The sequence below is a fragment of the Lepidochelys olivacea genome, assembly GCF_965140295.1.
Source record: "Lepidochelys olivacea isolate rLepOli2 genome assembly, chromosome: 1".
Taxonomy (NCBI): domain Eukaryota; kingdom Metazoa; phylum Chordata; order Testudines; family Cheloniidae; genus Lepidochelys; species Lepidochelys olivacea.
The window spans coordinates 17,579,888-17,600,744 of record NC_140411.1 but is presented as its reverse complement, the minus strand read 5'-3'; the positions used below and the strand labels follow the sequence as shown (position 1 = coordinate 17,600,744).

The 20,857-nt window shown below is 45.8% G+C and overlaps 1 protein-coding gene across 5 annotated transcripts in view; it reads left to right on the top strand.

Moving 5' to 3' along the window:
* The first annotated feature begins 418 nt into the window (after nucleotides 1–418).
* The window catches only part of PAK1 (p21 (RAC1) activated kinase 1), a 119,978-nt gene continuing 99,539 nt past the window's right edge, over nucleotides 419–20,857 (top strand). Inside the window, exon 1 of one of the 5 annotated variants that reach the window (XM_084639214.1) lies at nucleotides 419–496. The gene's annotated coding sequence lies outside the window, so the exon portion shown is untranslated. Of the gene's footprint in view, nucleotides 497–979; nucleotides 1,137–20,857 lie in introns of those variants that run through there. The other 4 variants (XM_084639213.1, XM_084639217.1, XM_084639216.1 and 1 more) reach the window with 4 other exon arrangements.

Here is a 20,857-nt window from a genome sequence, read left to right as displayed (position 1 = left end):
GCTCGGACGGTGAAAAGTGCTGATTCTCCCAAAACTCTCCCGAGCACATGGTGGGCCGGGCAAACTGCGGAAGATACTGCGGCGCAGGGAGCTTGGCTGGGGAGTGCGGGGGGGGGCGGATTGCCTGGGCTCCCGCTGCCGGCTCGCAGCCCCCCCGCCCCATCCCAGCCGCCTCTACCTCATTCCCAAATGACATCACCCTGCAAGCCTCCTGTCTGCTTCACCCTCACGTGTCCCGCTCCCACTCCTTACCTCCCAGGGGGGGAGGGGAGAGGCCACCCCCAGCAGCCAATGGGAGAGGGACCCAGCCCAGGGCGGGGGGCAGAGCCGCTGGGAGGGCGGCCGGGGGCTGCCGCCTGGGCTCGGCGCGGCTGACAATAGGGGACGCCGGCGCGGCGTGCCGGGGGAGGCGGGGCCGGGTCTCGGAGGGAGCAGAAAGAGGGGGAGCGAACGCCGCTGCCGGGCGAGAGGCAGGGAGCCGCTCTGCCGCCCCGCGGTGAGTGCCGGGCGCTGGGGCGCCTCCTGCCCGGCGCTGGTTCGGTCCCCCGCTGCTCTGCGGCGCCCGGAGTCCCTGGCGGGCGGCAAGTGGCTAACCGGGGCGCGGGGCGCACGGAGGCGCTTCGAGTTTGCCGGGCGGGCGGGCGGGGGCGGCTCTGGCGAGAGGGGAGACCCGCTCAGCCCAGGGAGAGGGGCCGGCTGCTTCCATCCTGCGCACGACGCTGGTTCATTTAACAAAGGGAGCGTCGTTCCCAGCCCCCCCCCCCCTTAGCCTGGGCCAGCGTGAACCGAAGGGATTGTGTGTGTTGGGGGGGGGTTGGGACCTACCCTGGAGCTGCAGCTTTTCCTGGCTCTGATGGGGCTCATTGACTAGAGAGAACCGGGGGCGGGGGGTCCCCCCCTTGCTTTCTCATAGCTCGTAGTAGAGAGATCGGGGCACGGGCGCTGGGGTTTTGTGGGAAGGGGGAGAGCCGCCGAGGCAGTCGCGGGGTTCAGCGCTGTTGGGCTTTTTGTCGAGTGAACTGAAGCAGTGGGGGTGCCTGGGGCTGGCAGAAGCTTCGGCCCTGACTTGATGGGAGTCTTTAAGGAGCAGGGCAGATGAAGATCGTGTCGCGATTCGGAGCGCCCTTCTGCTGGTGGTGAGCGGACTGAGAGCTGGCGGGGGGAAGGGGAGGTTGTGTGGGGTTTGGGGTGCAGGCAGAGAATTGAGGACCAGGAATCCTGAGGAGGGGGTTGCACCTCCAGCCAGCGGGTTGTGTGGCTAGTGACACAAGTGGGGAGGGGTTTGGGGAATGGAGATGCGACCCCTCCCGCCCCCGGCTTTGTGTGCCCAGTGAACAGAGCCATAGGTGGCGGGGACAGGAGGTTGGTATAGCTTCTTGCAGTGTGTGTGTCGGTGTTGGGTGAAAACGCAAAGTGCAGCTCTTCTGGGGTTTTATTTTTGGTGCTTGGCGAGAACTCGGGCGGCAGAACTGAACTTTTTGAATGTGATGAACGGAGAATTCAGGGAGCGTGGGTGTGTCTCAGTGGGTGGCTTTCTTCAAGGCTGTTCCTGGGGAGGAAGGGGAGCAGCCACAGGAGGGTTCTGCTGGAGGAATGACTTTATCTCATTCTGCAACTCTGCACATACTGCAATGTGAAATTGCCCGGATTCAGAAAGCCTCGTATTCCTACCTGATGTCTACTGTGATTCTGGCTACTTTCCTCTTCCAGAGGCTTTAAAAATCACAACCCTATGCGAGCTGTCTGGATGTCACAGAACATTTGTTCGCACTGGCAATTACTCCGTCCTTATTCATCCCCAACCTCCAGTAAGAGTTTCTCCTGGGGAGAAAGATGAGTAGAAACTGAATAAAAGGCTTCAGAATTTGGCTTGATATTTGAGAAACATCATCTGCTGTAAGCTACACAAATTTATTAGACTCTAAAGTGCCACAAGTACTCCTTTTCTTTTTGCGGATACAGACTAACACGGCTGTTACTCTGAAACCTATGATTATTATGTACATTATAATATGTGGTAATAATTGTGAGGACTGCATGGTTAAACTATTTAGTCTTAACCAAGTTTTAAAAGCAAAAGAAGTGTGGGTGTTGTCACTAGGCAGGATTTCTTAGAGTGAGGTAATGTTTCTAAAAGATTTTCAGCAAGTCAAGGAGCAGAAGGAAGAAAGTCTGTTCCTTCCATTGGGAATTAGAGAGTAATCCCAATACAGTACTTAACCTCTGTGTACAGTGATTGCATTCCTCCCTCTCCCCCATATTTTGGGAGCTGCTTGATGAGTTAGGCCTTATCCCACGAGGTCCTGAGTGCTTTCAATCTTCAGGGACTTAAGGAGAAGTCGAGGATGCTTGTCACTTTTCAGGCTCAGGGCAGGTCGACACTAGAAATGCTACATCGGTGCAGCTGCGCTGTTGTATGTTCTATGACCGTGCTTAGGTCACGGTAACTTGCATTGCTATGGGGTGTGGGTGTCTTTTTCACTCCCCTGAGCGACATAGCTTAGACCGACTTATGCAGTAGTGTAGACCTGCCCTCAGAAAGGCTTTGATGCAATCCTTATAGGTGTCCACTGAGCAGTTGAGGTTACTTGATGCCCCCCACCCTCCTTAATGCAGGTTGCTCCTATAAACAGGTGTAATCTGTCTAGAGAGAGGACAGCCAGAATATAGGAAAACATTAATGCTGCTATTCCAGTATTTGCTTTAGTTTATTTGAAGATTGATTATTTTTCTTTTGAACCTTGAGCCAGAATTTGGCCTTGTATAAATACAACACCACATAATACTGAAAGTAATGGGTGGAGGGTGATAGCCAGGTGGATAGTTGTCATACCTGAACTCGGCAGGGAGACTGGATTTTTTTTTTCTCTTTTCAGATGTGATGCTAAAGCTACTCAGGTACCTGTCCTATATGTGGCATTGAAATAAAAGTTAAACCTGAGGAAGAAACCACTCTTGTAGAATAAGAACGTTAGTGCACTGACCATCATGTATATCTGCTCAGTGAATGTTATGGATGAGACCAGGTGGAGGAAATGGCATCTTTTATTGGACAAACTGTTGTTGAGAGAGACAAGCTTTGGAGCTTACATAGGGCTGCTTTTCAGGTCTTCTTCCTAGATGAGGAAGAAGTGTGTCTGTGTGTGTGTGTTTGGGGGGGGGGGGGAATATAAATAGAAAGATTTGAATTTTCTAATACCTTAAAGATGTCAAGCCTGGTTTCTCCTCCCCCCTCCCCCAACAATTAGTTATTTACAAAAAATGAATGAGAGTTTTCTTTGTATCAGTTTGCTTGCAACAGTTTTAAATTCAGTGCTAACCTTCTCATCAAATAGGTCAGAGCTCCAAACATCTATCTACCTCACCATTACTAGCTATTTGGGGTTTATTTTTGTTAACATCTAGCTGATCAGAAAAATCACCATTATGTCAGACACTTGTGGTGTTTGCATGGAGGAAATCACTGGTCCTATGTTTTGCTCTCTCTAGACACTTATATGGCATTCATAAGTGTAGTATCTGAGTGTCTTCCTTGCTGACTTAGAGCCTGCCCTTCTACTCTCATCAAAGCCAATTGCAATATTCCTATTAACTTGAGAGGGGGCAGGCTTGAGTTCTTAATCCTGTTTACGGAGACATGTTTTCTCATTTTTCCCTTTTGGTGCAGCTGTCCTGCAAAGCTTTTCTTTTGAAAGGGTAACTTTTAAAAATCACCAGTGCAAAGTATGAGGACTGGATCCCTGCCTCAAAGAGCTTATAGTCTAAACAGACAGTTTACATGAAGTACAGAGGAAGGGGAAGCAACAGCAAGTCCAGTGACAAAGTACTCTGCTCACATATTTCAGAGTAACAGCCGTGTTAGTCTGTATTCGCAAAAAGAAAAGGAGTACTTGTGGCACCTTAGAGACTAACCAATTTCATGAAAAAACTTAAATTTGTTAGTCTCTAAGGTGCCACAAGTACTCCTTTTCTTTCTGTTCACATAGGAATTGCAAGTTCCTTTATCTAATGCTTATTTGGGATGAGGAGAGGTAGGGTTTAGAGGCCTTTTGAATTCGTGTGTGTTTTCAGGAGGGTGTGACAGGATCCCTGGGGTGCAACTTGGAACTGGGGTACTGCTGAGCCCTCTGACCCACCAGCCTGCACTCCCTCTCACTGTTGTCTGGCAGTTACTGAATTTACACAGCCATCCACAAGCAGGAACACACCCAACCTAGTTACATGAATGCTTGTACCCAATGAACCCAACCAGCCACTCATGAACCAACAATAGAGAGGCTCCAGCCAATTCGTCCCCAGCCTTACACTCCGGGCTGTACCACCTTGCCCTGGTCCGAACTCTGTAACTGAGCTGAGATTTCCCAAGCACTTCAAGCAAAATACACTGTTTTAGGTAAAGTATAAAACAGATTTATTAGCTATAGAAAGATAGATTTTAAGTGGTAGGCATAAAGGATCAGAGAAAGTTAGCAAAGAAAATAAAATATAAATGTACAATCTAAATCTTAAACCTTATTACACAAGGCAGTATTTAGATCAGAATTTTTCTCAGCCCACTGGATGTTACACTTCTTAATGCACAGGCTTCTCCTTAAGCCCGGACCAATCTCCTCAGATTACCTTCACCTTCTCCACATTCCTGTTGCTTCTAGCATAGGTGTGGGGGAGGAGAAAGGTAAAGGCCTGCTGTTACTGTTCCCTATTTTATATCCTTAGTCCATGTGCCTAGATGCACTCGCCCAGACATGTCCTGGTAGGCTTTGCTGAGTGCCTGGGTTGAGCAATCAACCTGGTGTGGTCTGAGTCATAGAGTTGAGCAGTTCCCATTGTGTGGTGCTTGGGTAGCCTTCATAGAATTGTAAATCCCTGGATTACAACTCCCCTGCTAATTAATGGCCTTCTGGGTGGAGGTCCTTTGTATGTCACTAGTAAATGTACAGCATATTTCAGTAACACTGTACAGCAACTTTTATAACTTTATACACACTAATGATCTACATATTTGGCCAGAACAATGGGTTTCAGCAGATCGTGACCTTTCATATAGCATCTTACATGGCATGCTTTGTATGAAATATGACAATCTACGAATGATGAGTTTGGGGTTTTTTCAGGGTGCTATTTTGAAGTACAGTGTGTCACAGAGTCACTGAAGGAGAGGATGGAAGAATGGTGGAGGCATCCTGTTCTGTTTTGCAGATCAATTATGGTGCTTCAGGTAATCATCCAGACTTCAGAATGATTATGTGAACTGGAGCACCATACATTTGGTTTCTGTTATTAAAGCTAAAACAGGGGCTTTTTTGACCTCTTGCCTCTGATCTGGGGTGCAGGTTAAACAATAGCTTTTTCCCAGTGCAGTTTCTTTGGATGGTCTGTGCTCTTTGTACCTGCTTTAGTCCACTTCAACACTGAAATCAATGGTGTTAACATCAGTGGAAGAGTGCAACAAAGTAGGGCTCTCAAATGATAAAATTAATCACGAGATTAAAAAAAAACGAATCCCACTGTTAAAGAATAATAGAATACCAATTTAAATGTAGTGTAAATCTTTTTGGAGGTTTTTCTACATTTTCAAATATATTGATTTCACTTACAAAGCAGAATACAAAGTGAAGAGTGCTCACTTTATATTATTTTGGATTACAGATATTTGCATTGTAAAAAAAGATAAATAAAAGAGAGTGCAATCTACACGTCAAAGCATGAAGGGGCATATGAATGTTTAGCATATCTAGCACGTAAATACCTTGCAGTGCTGGCTATCACGGTGCCATGCAAACACCTATTCTCACTTTCAGGTGATCTTGTAACTAAGAAGCGGGCAGCATTATCTCCCATAAATGTAAACAACCTTGTTTGTCTTAGCGATTGGTTGAACAAGAAGTAGGACTTATAGGCTCTAAAGTTTTACATTGTTTTGTTTTTGAGTACAGTTATGTAAAAAAAAAATTCTACATTTGTAAATTGGACTTTCACGATAAAGGGATTGCACTACAGTACTTCGATGAGGTGAACTGAAAAATACTATTTCTTCTTTTACAGTGCAAATATTTGTAATAAAAATAAAGTGAGCACTGTATACTTTGTATTGTGTGGTGTTAATTGAAATCAGTATATTTGAAATTGTAGAAAACATCCAAAATATTTATAGTAAATTTCAATTGGTATTCTATTATTACAGACGCTCCCCGACTTACGCAATAGTTCCGTTCCGGAACGCCTTGCGTAACTCGAATTTTGCGTAAGTCGGAAATGCATACCTGACCGTTACGCCAACTCCCCCTCCCCCTTCCTATTTCTAGCTTATGGAACTTTTTCTGTAAATGCAGGTTTGCGTAAATCGTGTCTTGCATAAACTGGGGAGTGTCTGTATTTAACAGTGCAATTAAAACTGAGATTAATTGCAATTAATTTTTTGATAGTTAATTTGGTTTGAGTTGATTGCTTGAGTTAACAGCAGTTAACTGGCATCCCTAGTTTGGTGAATCAGGTGCTTTATTTGATTTTATTTTTTTAAGAGATTTAGCACAACACTCTTTTTCTGTCCCCAATGATGTGTATCTTTCTTCAACACAGGAACAGACCATGTCAAAGGCTGTAACAGCATAGCATGTGTACTCTGTTTTACTCCTGCATTTGAAATTATTTGACAGTAGCACCCAGAGACCCTTACTGACAGTTGGACCCCACTGTGCTTGGCGCTGCACATAATATATAGTGCATGCCTTGAAGAGCTTACACTCTAAACAAATGAGAGAGGATGGGAGAAAGGAAGTACAATTGTTCCATTTTACAGATGGAGAACTGAGGTAAATGGTTTGTCTAAGCTGTTGCAGAGCTGGGAATTTAAATCTAGATCTTCTGTGTCCCAGTCCACTGTCTTCAGCACAAGACCATCCATCATCCCTGATTGTGTTGATGAAACGTCAACTGCAATCACTGACTTTAAAAAAAACAGAAATACCAAAGGTCAGAACAAAGAGTTCCAGCTTTGGTGTGGTTATAACTCCTTCTACTGACGTGTTGTCTGTCATGGTGGCAGTGATGGATTTTGGATTATTATTATTTTTTTTAACTTTGGTAGAAAGAACAGTCTTCCTGATGCAATAAAACTAAAGCTTTATGGTTGTTAAAATACCTGCTAGCTCAAATGACACAAGTGTTTCGTACCCCTATCTAGCAGGGGTTCTCTTTTACTTTCTGATGGATTATGGGTTATGTTTTATTCATGAAGTGGGGGATGGGGAAGAGAAATAATTTTCATTCAGATAGTGGGGCTTTCACATAGTGGTGTTTGTTACAATGTGTTCTTATATTTGCATATAGAAAGCTTTGTGGCTTGTGAAATACATATGCCTCGTCAGATCTCTTTTGCAACTGTTTATGGTAAATATGGTCCCAGATTTTAATAATTCTCATTTTATATACATGCATGTGCCCAGACATGCACACACATTGTTTATTTTAAGGCCAGCAGAGATCACTATGATCCTCTCTCTCGCCTGTGTTAGGCAGGAGGTCAGACTAGAATTTTTACCCAGTGATTTTTCCAGCGGAGGGAATTAATGTTCACTCATACAGTACGGAAAACTATTCAGCACAGGAACTTGTGAATGAGTTAGAGCAGTGCTTCTCAAGCTATCTGATGTGGGGGACCGGCATTTTTTTTTCCAATGTGCACGCAGACCGGCAGCCGATGGCTCCGGTCCACGGACCACTGCTTTGAGTACTGCTGAGTTAGAGCATGTCTTTTAGAAATACATCCAACCTCAATTTAAAGACTTTATGTGATGTTGGATTTACCTTTTTCCCTTTGTAAACTGTTTCAAGAATTTGTCTTATTTGGGGAAACTTCTATTTGGATCTGGAACTAAACAGCTCAGGTCCATCTTTAGTTCATACCAGTTCAGGATGAAGGAAAAATTAAGTTTTTTTTTTTTTCTTTAAGATGGTATCCTACGCTTTAAGGATTTTTTTTCCTGCTATGAATTTGTTTACTAAGGCTAGGCACCAAATGATCTGTACTCTATTACACCAGTATAACCCATCGGAAGTCTATGCAGTTGCATGGGTATAACAAGAGACAGAACTTGGGCTGTTTTGGGGTTTTTAACAATTTGACAAGTATCTAGCTTTGTGTCTGTGATAGGGATTTAAAGTGCAATTCTTAGCTCAATACAAGGTGCAACTCAAAGTGAGTAGTCGTGCATGTGAAGGCATAATTGGGTTCTCAGACCCACGGGATCAGGGGAAAAAAAATATAACAAGGCCCAGTGGATGATGTCCTGATGATATCCCTTCATTACACTAGTTCATTAAACCAGCCTCCTGGGCATGAACTTCTGTGACCCTTCACATTCAAAGATAAAGCTAACAGTCAGGTAACTGCTTGTCAGTGAGGGGCATATAATCTAAAGAGATTTAAAGGCAAACGGACACATCGGGCTTTGAAATGTGATATTGATTAGTTTATTAAAATTAATCAGACACTCAATTATAAAACTCCATTACATTGTGCATCTTTTCTGGAAAGAGAGTAATTTGCATATAGTGACCTGAAAGTGATGCAAATAAATATCATGAGTGAAATGCTCATTTCCTTCAGAAACTACAGAACATAATAAATCTTGATGGAACCTAGATTTCCTGCTTTATAACACATTCTTCTTAATGGACCAGTGACACCAAGCAGGTTAACACCGGCAGCATTTGCTAGCCAACAGGCATTCAGTGAGATGGTGCCAAATGTGAGTGTTCTATTACTGGACCAATGATATTGTAGTTAAAGGTCACCAGCAGAAGGGAGGTGGGGGAGAAATGAGCTTGTCTGCTTTGCTGCTTCATAAAGCACTCCCGGAAGGCTTTTATTTTATATATAATGCTTGGAGGATTTTTTTTTTTAACCACCGTAGAGTCAGGTCTTGTCTACCCTAGAAGAATCTATGGATGAATGGAGAAATGGTAGGATTATGATATTATGGGCACTGCAGAAGAACAGCCTGGTTAGAGAGGGGAAGGGATTTTTATTTGATTGTTTAAAACTTTGTCACTTCTGGTTTGGTTGATATTTAGTTAACTAAAACACTTGGGAGAGAAACTTTCTTTAAGGATTTGACAACCCTGCCTTTTCAACTAAAGTCATACAGGAACTTTTTGGGGAAAAAAAAAAAAAAAAGCTGTCTTTAGGCACACTTTAAAGAAGGGAGAGAAAAAAGCAGTCCTCTTCTGCTTTGGAGGGCATCTTCAATACGGAAATGTTGCCTGTGAAGACCACTGGTCTTACTGTATGTTGCTCTATCTTGGTTCAAGCAGTATTGGTGACCTGATGGACCTTAGTGGTTAAAAAGATTTAGTGCTGGATTTCCAGCATGAATCCCTATCTATGCTTATCCCTATATTTTGTGGAGTTAAGTAACATCCTTAATGTTACGGGGTTTTTTGAGGATGATTTGAATTCCTAAACTCTGGAAGCCTGTTTCTAAAAATAGAAATTGTCCTAGGAATAGCCAGCTTCCACCTGAAAAAAACCGTAAGATGCAAAGTGAAAATGATATATTGGATGGATCACTATGTCTTTGGTGATTATCTTGTAGCAAATGATTATCCCCAGTGAATAACTTTTTCCTTTCACAAATGTTTGTATGAATTTTATTGCCAGATTCCCCAAGAGATTTTAAATTATTTGTTTCAGCACAGAAGTCCATTGATGCTTTCCTTACTCTATCCTGCCACCATGCCTCAATGCTGACCTCCAGGGCTAAGAAAATAGTTCAGTTGCTCTGTTTAGGGCTCCTGAATCCTAGTCACTGGATATCACAGGCTCCCAGATGGGAACAGTTTTTATTCTATACCGGAACGTAACTTGCTGAGGTAACCTAGATATAAATGCTGATGGCAATCTGATTTATGAGCTAAGGCAGTGGTGTGCAAACTGGGGTGTGTGAAGAAACTTTGGCCTTTCACCCTTTTAAAAAACAAACACACACGCATCACTTTTTACAGCAGACTGACTTGTGCCCCATTACTTCTGTGCTGCTGTTGGCGGCAGCACTGCCTTCAGAGTTGGGCGGCTGGAGAATGGCGGCTGCTGCTGCCCAGGGTGTTCATGTTGTTTGCGGTGCAGGAGGATTATTTTTTTTTAATCCTGCTCCTGTCACACCCCACAGTACCCACTCCCACCTGCTTCCACATTGTTTATTGAAATTTTATCCCACTTCCACTACTATGGCTCTGGGACCTGCGGGATCCCAGTCCCACTGTAGGGTGACATACATTTAGTAATAAAAACAAATTTTTTCATTCCTTCTGCCAACTTGCAAAAAACCTCCAGTTTCAGATTACAGGTAATGGGGCAGGGGTACGTGACAAATTCAGTGAACAGTAAAGGGGGTGTGACTATAAAAGTTTGCGCACCACTGACCTCTAAGGTATCCGTTCTTCCTTACGAGTACTTTTATTAGGAGTCTCTGTGATTGTTGCTAACTCTTGTGATCTATATCCTGAGTGTCATAATATTTGGTAGCTTTTCTTAGTCCTGCCTCCTGGAGGCGTTCAGTGTGCTGAGATTCTCAGCATTTGTTTAAAAAAACAAAGTAAGTTTCCCGCCCTAATGACTATGGTGAAAAGCTCAAAAAAGTGGCCCAGGTGCACTCTAAAGATGTGAAAACTAGTAAGCAAGTACTAAGAACATAAAATGAGATTAAAAAAATATATATATTACTTTTGAGAACCCAACTCATTATCTTTGTTGAATGTCTGGAGTTGGTAATACTGCCTTTATAAAGTATAATGAAGTTGCAGTAACAACATTGCTTAGTCTGCAAAAGCTCCATATATCCACTGAAATGTCCATTAGGCATCCTTGTGGGGAGAGAGTGAGAGATGTAAAACTGTTTGGGGGTGGGGAGAAGTGCTGCAGGACAATAAATGAGCATGTTGGATTGCTGTTGCATTGACCTAATAAAACCACTTAAATATTTCATTTCTGGTTTAAATAAATTCTCAATCTACTGCACCAGCCCACACATCTTTCTAATAAAGGGATTAGTAAAAACCCACAATTCTTTTAAATATCTATACTTTGCTATTTTAACCCATCACTTGTATATTTCTGACTTCCTTTCTTAGGAATTTAATGAATTTCACCTCTTTGTAATGTATTCCTCCCTGTGCCATCAATCCAGTGCCAAAAGGCACTGAGAATAGGGACATAATTGTTCCTTTAGGACCTGTCCTAATCCCCTGCTGATGTTCCCAAACAAGATTAAGAGATTTTTAAACACAAAATTAAGCTGACCTTGTATCTTGTGTATAAGTATGTATATAATCTGTCAGGCTGGTTTCTCCCTTAAATCTAGAAGCAGTGCACTCACACCTTCTTGTCAACTGTTGGGAATGGGCCACATCCACCCTGATTGAATTGGACTTGTTAGCACTACAAAAAGTAATTTTCCCTCTGTTGATATTCACCCCTTCTTGTCAACTGTTGGGAATAGGCCACATCCACCTTGATTGAATTGGCCTCATTAGCACTGACCCCTCCCCCCAACTTGGTAAGGCAACTCCCATCTTTTCATGTGCTGTATATTTATATCTGCCTACTGTATTTTCCACTCCATGCATCTAACGAAGTGGGTTCTAGCCCACAAAAACTTATGCCCAAATAAATTTGTTAGTCTCTAAGGTGCCACAAGGACTCCTCTTTGTTTTTAATGAAAGCCCTGACACTAATCACTTTAGATGTAACTTGCCTAGGAAAAGTGTTAGGTTTGTGACTGTTTTATGTAAGCACTCTCGTACCTTCTGCTTCCTTCTCTCCCACCCCAAGTTTGTTTTTGTGCTTGCTTTCTACATTAAATATTTGTTTTGTCTGCCTTGTTTTTTCTGAAAGACTTTAGACAAATAGAGAACCAATACATGAGTGATACTGGAGATGCCAGTCAAGCAAAACCAATTAATTGAGAAGGGAAATGATATTTGAGACTGGGTTAAAGCTACACACACACACACATATATATATATATATATATATCTGAGAAACACTTGGGTGGAAAGATGTCTTAAATGTTCAACACTCTGACTCTCTTTAAGTCCAAAGCTTATAGTCCACATTTGGGATTGTCCAAGCAGTCTACCAGCAAAACTAAGCAAGGCCACACCTGATATTTCTAAAGGCAAAAAAAAGCAGACTTGTTTTTCTGTGCTGAAGAAAACCTACGCCCCTCCACCCCAACCTTTCACGCCTCCTGTATACGTGTGAAAAGCCAAACATGACACACAACCAGTTTTTGTTTCCTTTGTAGGTCACCTTTATGTATGTTAAAAATAAATCAGCTCTGTGGTACGTAAGAACAGCAATAAGTTCTTCAAGCTGTGTGTCCCGGTGGGTGCTCTGCTTCAGGTGCACAGGTGGCCCCCTGTGTCTTCCATCAAAGGTGTTTGGAAGCAGTGACTCTTTGGCTTGCAGAGGCACCTTACACATGCTTGCGGCCCACACTGAGGCTATATAGGGTTGCATGGGCAGACTGCCCTCAGTTCCTCCTCCATAACCTTGGCCTGAGCATTCAGAGTGCTCACTTCAATTGTCAGTCTTGCTTCGGCTAGCCTTTAGTTAAGTGAGGTTAGGGTTTAGTTAAATTTGTTTTCTAAAGAGGATTGTAATCTCTCCCCCCCCCCCCGCCCCGGGAGGTTCTCTCTCTGTTGAGGGGCTGTGCCAGGATCACCTGTATTCAAATGTTGTTTTACTTGCTAGGAGGCTATCCTGGTCCGCAGGGGTTAGTCCTGGTGCATGTATTGCCTGGGGGACACGCATGTCCCTCAGAAGTGCCCTTAAGAGCTGGGCCAGGAAGAACCAGGAGATTAGGTTGGAACTGCTTATGATGGAGCAACCTCTTCGCCTGATCTCAGACCCAGCTCAGGGGACCCGCCCCCGTACATCAGTCTCCGAGTGACCCTCGTGCCCTGTCCACCTTGATGCTGCGTTCACCTCAACCTTTAAGGGAAGAGTCAGAAGGTCCTGGGAAAGTCTCTGAGAAAAGGAGTTCTAGTTCTCCTCCGAAAGAGCCTACTTCAAAAAGATCTCAAGTCTCTACAAAAATCAATCTGTTCAATCTGTCCAAGCCCTCAAGTTCTGGGCTGGACACCGCTAAGTCTCCAGAATCCTCCAGTACTGCTAGCACTCCTCAGACTCTGGCTCCTCCAGGAGCCACGACCCTCAGCATGCTTCAGTACCTAAGTCAACGTTGGTACCATAAAAAGTGACTGGGGCAGCAGAGAGAAGCAGCCTGTTTCTAGCAAGTTGATACTGATGGACCCCCTGTTACTTTTTCTGGTAGCCTGAATTGTGATTTCCCCCAGTTACCACAGAAGTCCAAGCAAATGCTTCAGCCCATGATAGCTTAGAAGCAGTCAGCATTGTTGGTACCATTGACCTGCTACTGCAAGGGACCTAATTCAGTACTTCTAGTTCATCTGGTACTGCAGGAATTTAGATATTGGAAAGACCTATTTTTGTCAAATGAACCGGAGCCTCCACTCTTGATGGTACCAAGTGCCTTGGTAGCAAGATCCACATGGTCACTGGAATTACATGTCTCTCTGGTACTGCCTGATTTCCCCACCATTCTCTGGCAGAGCTCCTCTGTTGGATGATGAGCAGCAACTTTCCTCAGTCTCACACATCTTGGTGCAAGACCCTCCTACTTACCTTTATAGGAACCCTTTCCCTGACACCTACAAGGAGAGGGTTGACTTACAGGGAGGGGACAGATCTGAGTCCCCATCACTGGTATGAGCAGCCATGAATTCCACTCCATATTCCGAATTCCACTAAGTGGTCGTATTGGGACCCTTGGGGTGGCTGCCTACTGGTAGCAGCTTTCAAGAGCCCCCAGCCTCTCTCTTTAAGGTGCCACTGTACTCCTTGTTGTTCTCATCAGGACTGCCAGTCTCCTACCCCATCTATTCCTCCTTAACTACCTGAGCAGCTGGAGGAAACCTGTGAAGAGCAACAGGCTGTAGAAGACAAGGAGGCCACCCAAAAGAGTAATATTTCTCTTCTTCCCCAGATAAGGCCATGATGCCTTCCCCACCCTCTCGGCCCGATGACTTCAAATGGTTTCAGGACCTCACGAAATGGAAAGCAGATTCTTTGCAGACACCCCCTGAAGAAGTCAGAGAGTCACAACACAAACTATTGTACACTTGGCAGACAGCACTGTCTCCTCGAATGGCCTTGCCCATTAACAAGGCCCTTCTGCCAAGACCATCTGGCAGACCTCAGCAGCAGTACCATCTGTGTGCTGATAAAAATGTATTCTGTCCCAGCCCAACCAAGTATTGTCTGAATTTTTCCCCTCACCACATTCCTAACTCCTGGAATGTTGAAACTGTAAATGAATGTGAAAGATAGCCCCATGCTAAATCGACCCCATGTGACCTCTTTGGCCATAAGAACTATTCATCTGTGACCTGCAGTTTAGAATAGCAAATTACCAAATTCGTAGGGCAAAATACAATCACCCTGTCTAAGTCTCACATGTTTGTTGAACACCTTCCAGCAGAACATCGCAAACAGTTCCAGGCCATCCTAGCCCAAAGGTCATAACTAGAGCATTTTTATAAGCTGCCCTGGCTGCCGCTGATGTGACAGCTCACTCCATCTCCACAGCAGTTGTCATGTGTTGGACATCTTGGCCAGCTCTCTGGGATCCTTAGGAACATCCAAAATATAGTTGAAGATCTTCCTCTTGATGTTTTAAAACTCTCTGCTGGGACCACCAATGAGTCATTTTACACTTCAAAATACTCCAGAGCCACCTTGCAATCTTCTGAGATTTATACACCTGCAAGTAAATGGAAATATAATAAATCCCAAACATCCCAGAGATCCTGCTCTGTACAGTTTTCTGGTTTCGAAAGACCTTCATAGCCACCTGGGAAGAAACCAGGGTTTCAGAGAGAGACCACGTACTACATCTGGTTCAACCATTCAATCTTCCTCATCAGAATTTTGATGGTCTGGTTGAGGGACTGAATCAGTCCTGGTTTTTGTATGTTCAGCTGCAACAGTTTACCTCCTTCCCTTTTGGGCCTCTCCTCCCCCCCCCCCTTTCAGCTGGCATGGGAGCAGATTACATGAGACAAATGGGTCTTGGAGGTTTATAACATTAGGCTACTCCATCCATTTTATCTCCCACCCTCCTTCCACGCCCTCTCATGAACACTTGTTGAGACAGAAAATTGCTTAGGAGTTGTAGAACCAGTTCCTAGTTAGCACAGAGGGAAAAGGCGTTTTGAAGTATCTTCTGGCCCCAAAAAAGAAAGTGAAAGAAGAAATTCAGGATGGTGACTCTTACAGCTATTATATCAGGGAATCCAGGGGATTGGCTTTTGCCCCTTGACTTTCAGGATGTGTATATCCATAGCATGAGTCACCCATCTCGCAAGAGACTCCTTCGGTTTCTGTTTGGCCAGGAGCACTTTCAGCGTCGGGTACTCTTTTATCTAAACCAGTGTGATTGTATTGAAGTGTTTGGAAAACTCCATCTGAGATAACAGGATTTCTGCATATCACTGTTTATTAATAAAATGACAAACTTTCTGTGAGCTTATGTTATCCAGAAGGAGAAAGCTGGGCAGTAGAAGATGCACATTTCTGGGGGCAAGCCTGGGACTAGGAATTTGCTGGTGTTTCTCTGCAGTGTAATTCAAGAGTGGCTGGCTACAGCATTCATACAGTATAACGGAGTGATTTACATGCTGGAAGCTGTGTGTGGGCAGACCAGGAGTGGTTGCTCTCACAGCGAAGCAGTGTAAAAGGCACCCCAGGTTGGAGAATTGAGGGGACACAGCTGTTCAGTGGTCCAGATTGTACCTTGAGAAATGTCACCGTGTGCCCAATCATTGGGAGGAACATTGTAGTGTAGCCGCTTACACAGTTAGGTAGACGTAAGCTGCCTTACGTGAAACTAAATCTGTAGTGTAGACCAGGCCAGAGTCCTGCCTTGAGTGCAGGGAACTGGACTAGATGACCTACTAAGGTCCCTTCCAGTCCTACGTGTCTGTGTGTCTATGATTGATCAAGCACGTAGGCCTTGTCTACACTGGCAGATTTCTGCACAGTAAAGCAGCTTTCTGCGGTGTAACTCCTGAGGTGTTCTCTCTGCCAAGCCACTTAGTGAGCAGAAACGGTGCAGTTGCAGCGCTGTGAAAAAACCCACCCTGACGAGCGGCGTAGAGCTTTCTGCGCCGGGGCTACAGCGCCATGGTGCCAGTGTAGACACCCTGGTTGATTACAGCACTGCAATTGGCCTCCGGGAGGCGACCCACAATGCTGCTTGTTCTCGCCTCTCTGGTCATCGGTTGGAACACTACTGCCCTGCCCTCAGGTGACCAACTGTGAGCCCCACCCCTTAAATTCCTTGGGAATTTTGAAAGTCCCCTTCCTGTTTGCTCAGTGATGCGTGCAGTGGTCTCAGCGCATCTTTCCAGGTGGCCAGGCTTGCTCCACGCTCCAGGCAATCCCCCGCTTAGAGCAATGCCGAGCTGCTGGACCTCATCAGCATTTGGGGACAGGAGGCTGTCCAGTACCAGCTGCGCTCTAGCCACAGGAATTATGATACCTACGGACAGATTTCATGATGCATGACAGAAAGGGGCTGTGACCGGGACACATTGCAGTGCAGGGTCAAAGTGAAGGAGCTGCGGAACACCTACCACAAGGCACGGGAGGCAAACCGCCGCTCCGGTGCTGCTCCCACGAGCTTCCGGTTCTACAAAGAGCTGGACGTGATACTCAGTAGCAAACCCACCTCCATTGCGAAGGCCACTGTGGATACTTCAGTGGCTCACATGCCAGTCAAGAGTGGACCAAGCTAGTAGGAGGAAATTTTGGACGAGGACGTGGAGGGGGCCCCAGAGGCAGAGGACAACTTGAAGGTCAGAGATGCATGCAGCCAGGAGCTCTTCTTTACCCCAGTGGAGGCTAGCCAGTCACAGCTGTCGGAGCTTGACGAAGTGCAAACAGGAGAGGAGGCCCCTGGTAAGTGGCTTTGATTTTGGGAATTGCTAAAGCAAGTTGTTGGGGGCAGGAGGGTTGCAGAAAGCAGGCTTGTGTCTGTATGATGTGCATATCACCATATGCCTAGTCTGAACGGCGGAACAAGGTTAGTGATTGACTCCCTCACTTCATGGAATCTGCCTCAGATCTCCACGAAACTCTGATGGAGATACTGGGCAATCCGCTGCCACAGGTTCTTTGGCAGAACTGCTTTGTTTCTTGCCCCATTAAGAGTAACTTTCCCAAGCTGCTTTGCTGTCATGGGGGTGGGGAAGTATTTCTGCACACAGGCGAGCCGCGTAAGGGCCAGGGCAGAAGCTGCAGTCTTGGAGAAGACCCTCCCTTGATTCCCTGCTCACCCTCAGCAGCAAGATATCTTCCTTAATGAGCAGCCTGTGGAAAATGTGGCGACAGGAATGATTATAGCCCCCCCCCCCCCGACCCCTTACAGTGCTGGCTCTCCCCAAGAGCCACGTGTCCAGTGTACAGCGGAATCTAGGGGGAGTGATTTTCCCTGCTCCTGCAGCTACTCACCATTTTGGGGGTCTTGTGGCTCATGTGTGCTTTCCTGGGGTCAGACAGTTAGTGACAGGTATGTGAATAGTGGCTGTGTTTTAAATCACTGAATCAGAGGTCTGTGTGTTGCAACATTTTACGGACACGGTATTGTTTGCATTTTGGCTTCACAGGTATGACCTTGGGAGCCCGCCCTCCCTCTTTGTTATCGCCAACTGAACGGCTGCGCAGAATTAGAAAGAAGCCACAAAGAATTAAAGGGGACTTTCTGCGTGACGTCATGATGCACTCCGCGGCCGAAAAGCAGGAATTGAAGGAGTGGCGGGGACAGCAAGAAGAGGGACCGAAAGGAGATTGTGGCACACTGGGACGAAGCCACGGAGTTATGGAGCGCCAAGCGGACACGCGTCAGGTGCTACTACCACTGCAAACCGAGCAGCTCTGTGCCCGCCCCCCCTGCAGCCACTGTCACAAAACTCTTTCCCATGCTCCCCCCAGACACCACCAGCACGCTCTTCTCCATCTCCTGGCTCCAGTCTGTACCCACGGCATTCCACTCCTCCCCGGTCACAGTCCAGCACTGCAGACTCCCAGTACCCACTGCACTCAACACCTGTCCCTCAGCAGTTTAGCCCTGCTGAAGCACAGTACCCGCTGCATTGTACTCCAAAGGAGAAGGTTGGAGATGATCCCTGGACATACACAAATCTTTAACCGTCCCAGGACCCCACCTCCTCCTGAGACCTTCCCTTCCCCCATCCCCCACAGTGCTGATGTGTGTTTTTTGTTTCTCTCTCTCCTCCAGTTGTTGTTTTTTAATAAAAGAATTGTGTTGGTTTGAAAGCAATCTTTATTCCATTAATTGAAAGCAGACACAGCCCTGCAAAGCAACAGACAATTATCTTAAACCTTCACAGTGCATCATCTGCACCAATCACAATCACCTCCTAACATTACAAGCACTGCATTCCAGAGCATAGTAACAAGTATTAGTGGCTTTCAGCTTCAACTTGCTGCCTCAAGGCATCACTTCCCCTCTTTCCTGTGGGTGCTCGAAGTCCCTGCCCCCTCCCTGCCCCTATTCCAACTCCTTCCCCAAATCCCTGCCCCGGCCCCACCTCCTCCCCTGAGCGCACCACGTTCCCACTCCTCTCCCTCCCGCCCCCTGGAGCGTGCTAATGCTGTCAAACAGGTGTTTGGTGGCAGCTGGGTGGGAAGCGTTGGGAGGTAGGTGGAGGAGCGGGGATGCTGCATGCTCAGGGGAGGAGGAGGTGGGGCAGGGGGTGAGGGGAGCTTGGCTGCCAGTGGGTGCAGAGCACCCGCTAATTTTTCCCCATGGGTGCTCCAGTCCCAGCGCACCTATGAAGTCAGCGCCTATGGCCCTGCGCTGTGCCCCTCTAATAGCCCTGGTCTCTGGCTGTTCAAATTCAGCCTCCAGGCGCTCAGCCTTAGCGGTCCAGCCCTGAGTGAAGCTCTCACCCTTCTCTTCACAAATATTATGGAGCGTATAGCATGCTGCTATATGCATAGGAATATTGTCATCAGCAAGGGCTAGCTTTCCATATAGGCAGTGCCAGCGGGCCTTTAAATGGCCAAAAGCGCAGTCAACAGTCATTCTGCACTTCCTCAGCATGTTGTTGAACCGCTCCTTGCTGCTGTCAAGGTGCCCCATGTACAGCTTCATAAAACATCAGCATTAAGGGATAGGCGGGGTCTCCGCATTTTGGCTTCCCCTATGGTGATCTACTGGTCCAGGAAGAAAGTCCCAGCTTGCAGCTTCCTGAACAGGCCAGCGTTCCGAAAGATGCATGCATGCATCATGCACCTTTCCGGACCAGTCTGCGTTAATGTCTGTGAAACGCCTACGGTGATCCACAAGCGCCTGGAGAGCCACAGAGAAATACTCCTTCTGATTAATGTACTCAGTGGCTAGGTGGTCTGGTGCCAGAATTGGAATATGCGTGCCATCAATCGCCCCCTGCAGTTAGGGAAGCCCATTTGTGCAAAGCCATCCACAATGTCACGCACGTTGCCCAGAATCACGATCTTTCGAAGCAGGATGCAATTAATGGCCCTGCACACTTCCGCCAACACGAGTCCAGAGGTCAACTTTCCCATTCCAAACTGGTTAGCGACCGATCGGTAGCAGTCTGGAGTAGCCACGCACTTCTCCAGTGGCAAGGCGGCTCTAATTCTTGTGTCCTTGCGCTGCACGGCTGGGGCGAGCTCATCACGCAGTCCCATGAATGTGACTTTCCTCATGCAAAAGGTCTGCAGCCACTGCTCCTCATTCCAGACATGCATGACGATGTGATCCCACCATTGCCTTAATTGATTTGTCTTGTTAGAGTTGGTAAGGCAACCCCCATCTTTTCATGTTCTCCATGTGTGTGTGAATCTGTCTTATCTATCTATCTAATCTATGTATCTACCCCTACTGTATTTTCCACTCCATGCATCTGGTGAAGTGGGTTTTAGCCCATGAAAGCTTATGCCCAAATAAATTTGTTAGTCTCTAAGGTACCTAGTCTCTAAGTATTCCTAGTTCTTTTTATTTAAGTAAATGAGAACCTTAATGAGTAAAAAGGATTTTAAGAACTTAACGACTGCTATACAAGATCAAGCCAGTGGCCCATCTAGTAGTAGTCTGTCTCTGACGGTGGCCAGTATCAGATATTCTAGAGAATGGTTCAAGAAGTCAACTGTGTAGTAGCCTGTTCATAAGGGAAGATTCTTCCTAACCTCAGACAGTTAGTAATGGACTTGTGTCTTAGAGCATGATGACTTACACTGGCTATAAATGTGCAAGGGGTCTAAGAGCAGATGTTCTCATATATCCATATAAATGCCCAGTCACTTCTTAAATCCTACTAATCTCTTGGCTTCAGTATTCAAGGGCCTGATCTGGTTTATTTGCCTGAGACACACACTTTCATAAAACAACTTCCTCTTACCTACAGTTTTTCAAGTAGTATTTACGTTATTCTTTAGCTGAGGCAATACTAGTATGTTTGGGTTTTTAGGCCAGAGCCATAATGTGTTTTGGCCCTAGAAAGTTGTGTTCCTTGTGTGAGCTCCAGCCTGGGAATCGAAATTCAACATAAGCTTAATTTGGGATTGCAGAATGGAGAAATTCTGTCGCTGACCTTGACTTTTTCATGTGAGCAAGATGGGCAGATGAAAAATGGTCTTCCTGTGAATCTGGCATGTGATTAGAGATCTTTAGCAACTCTAGCTGTGTATGTGCATATCTGCAGCTGCTGTCCTTCTGGTCTGTTT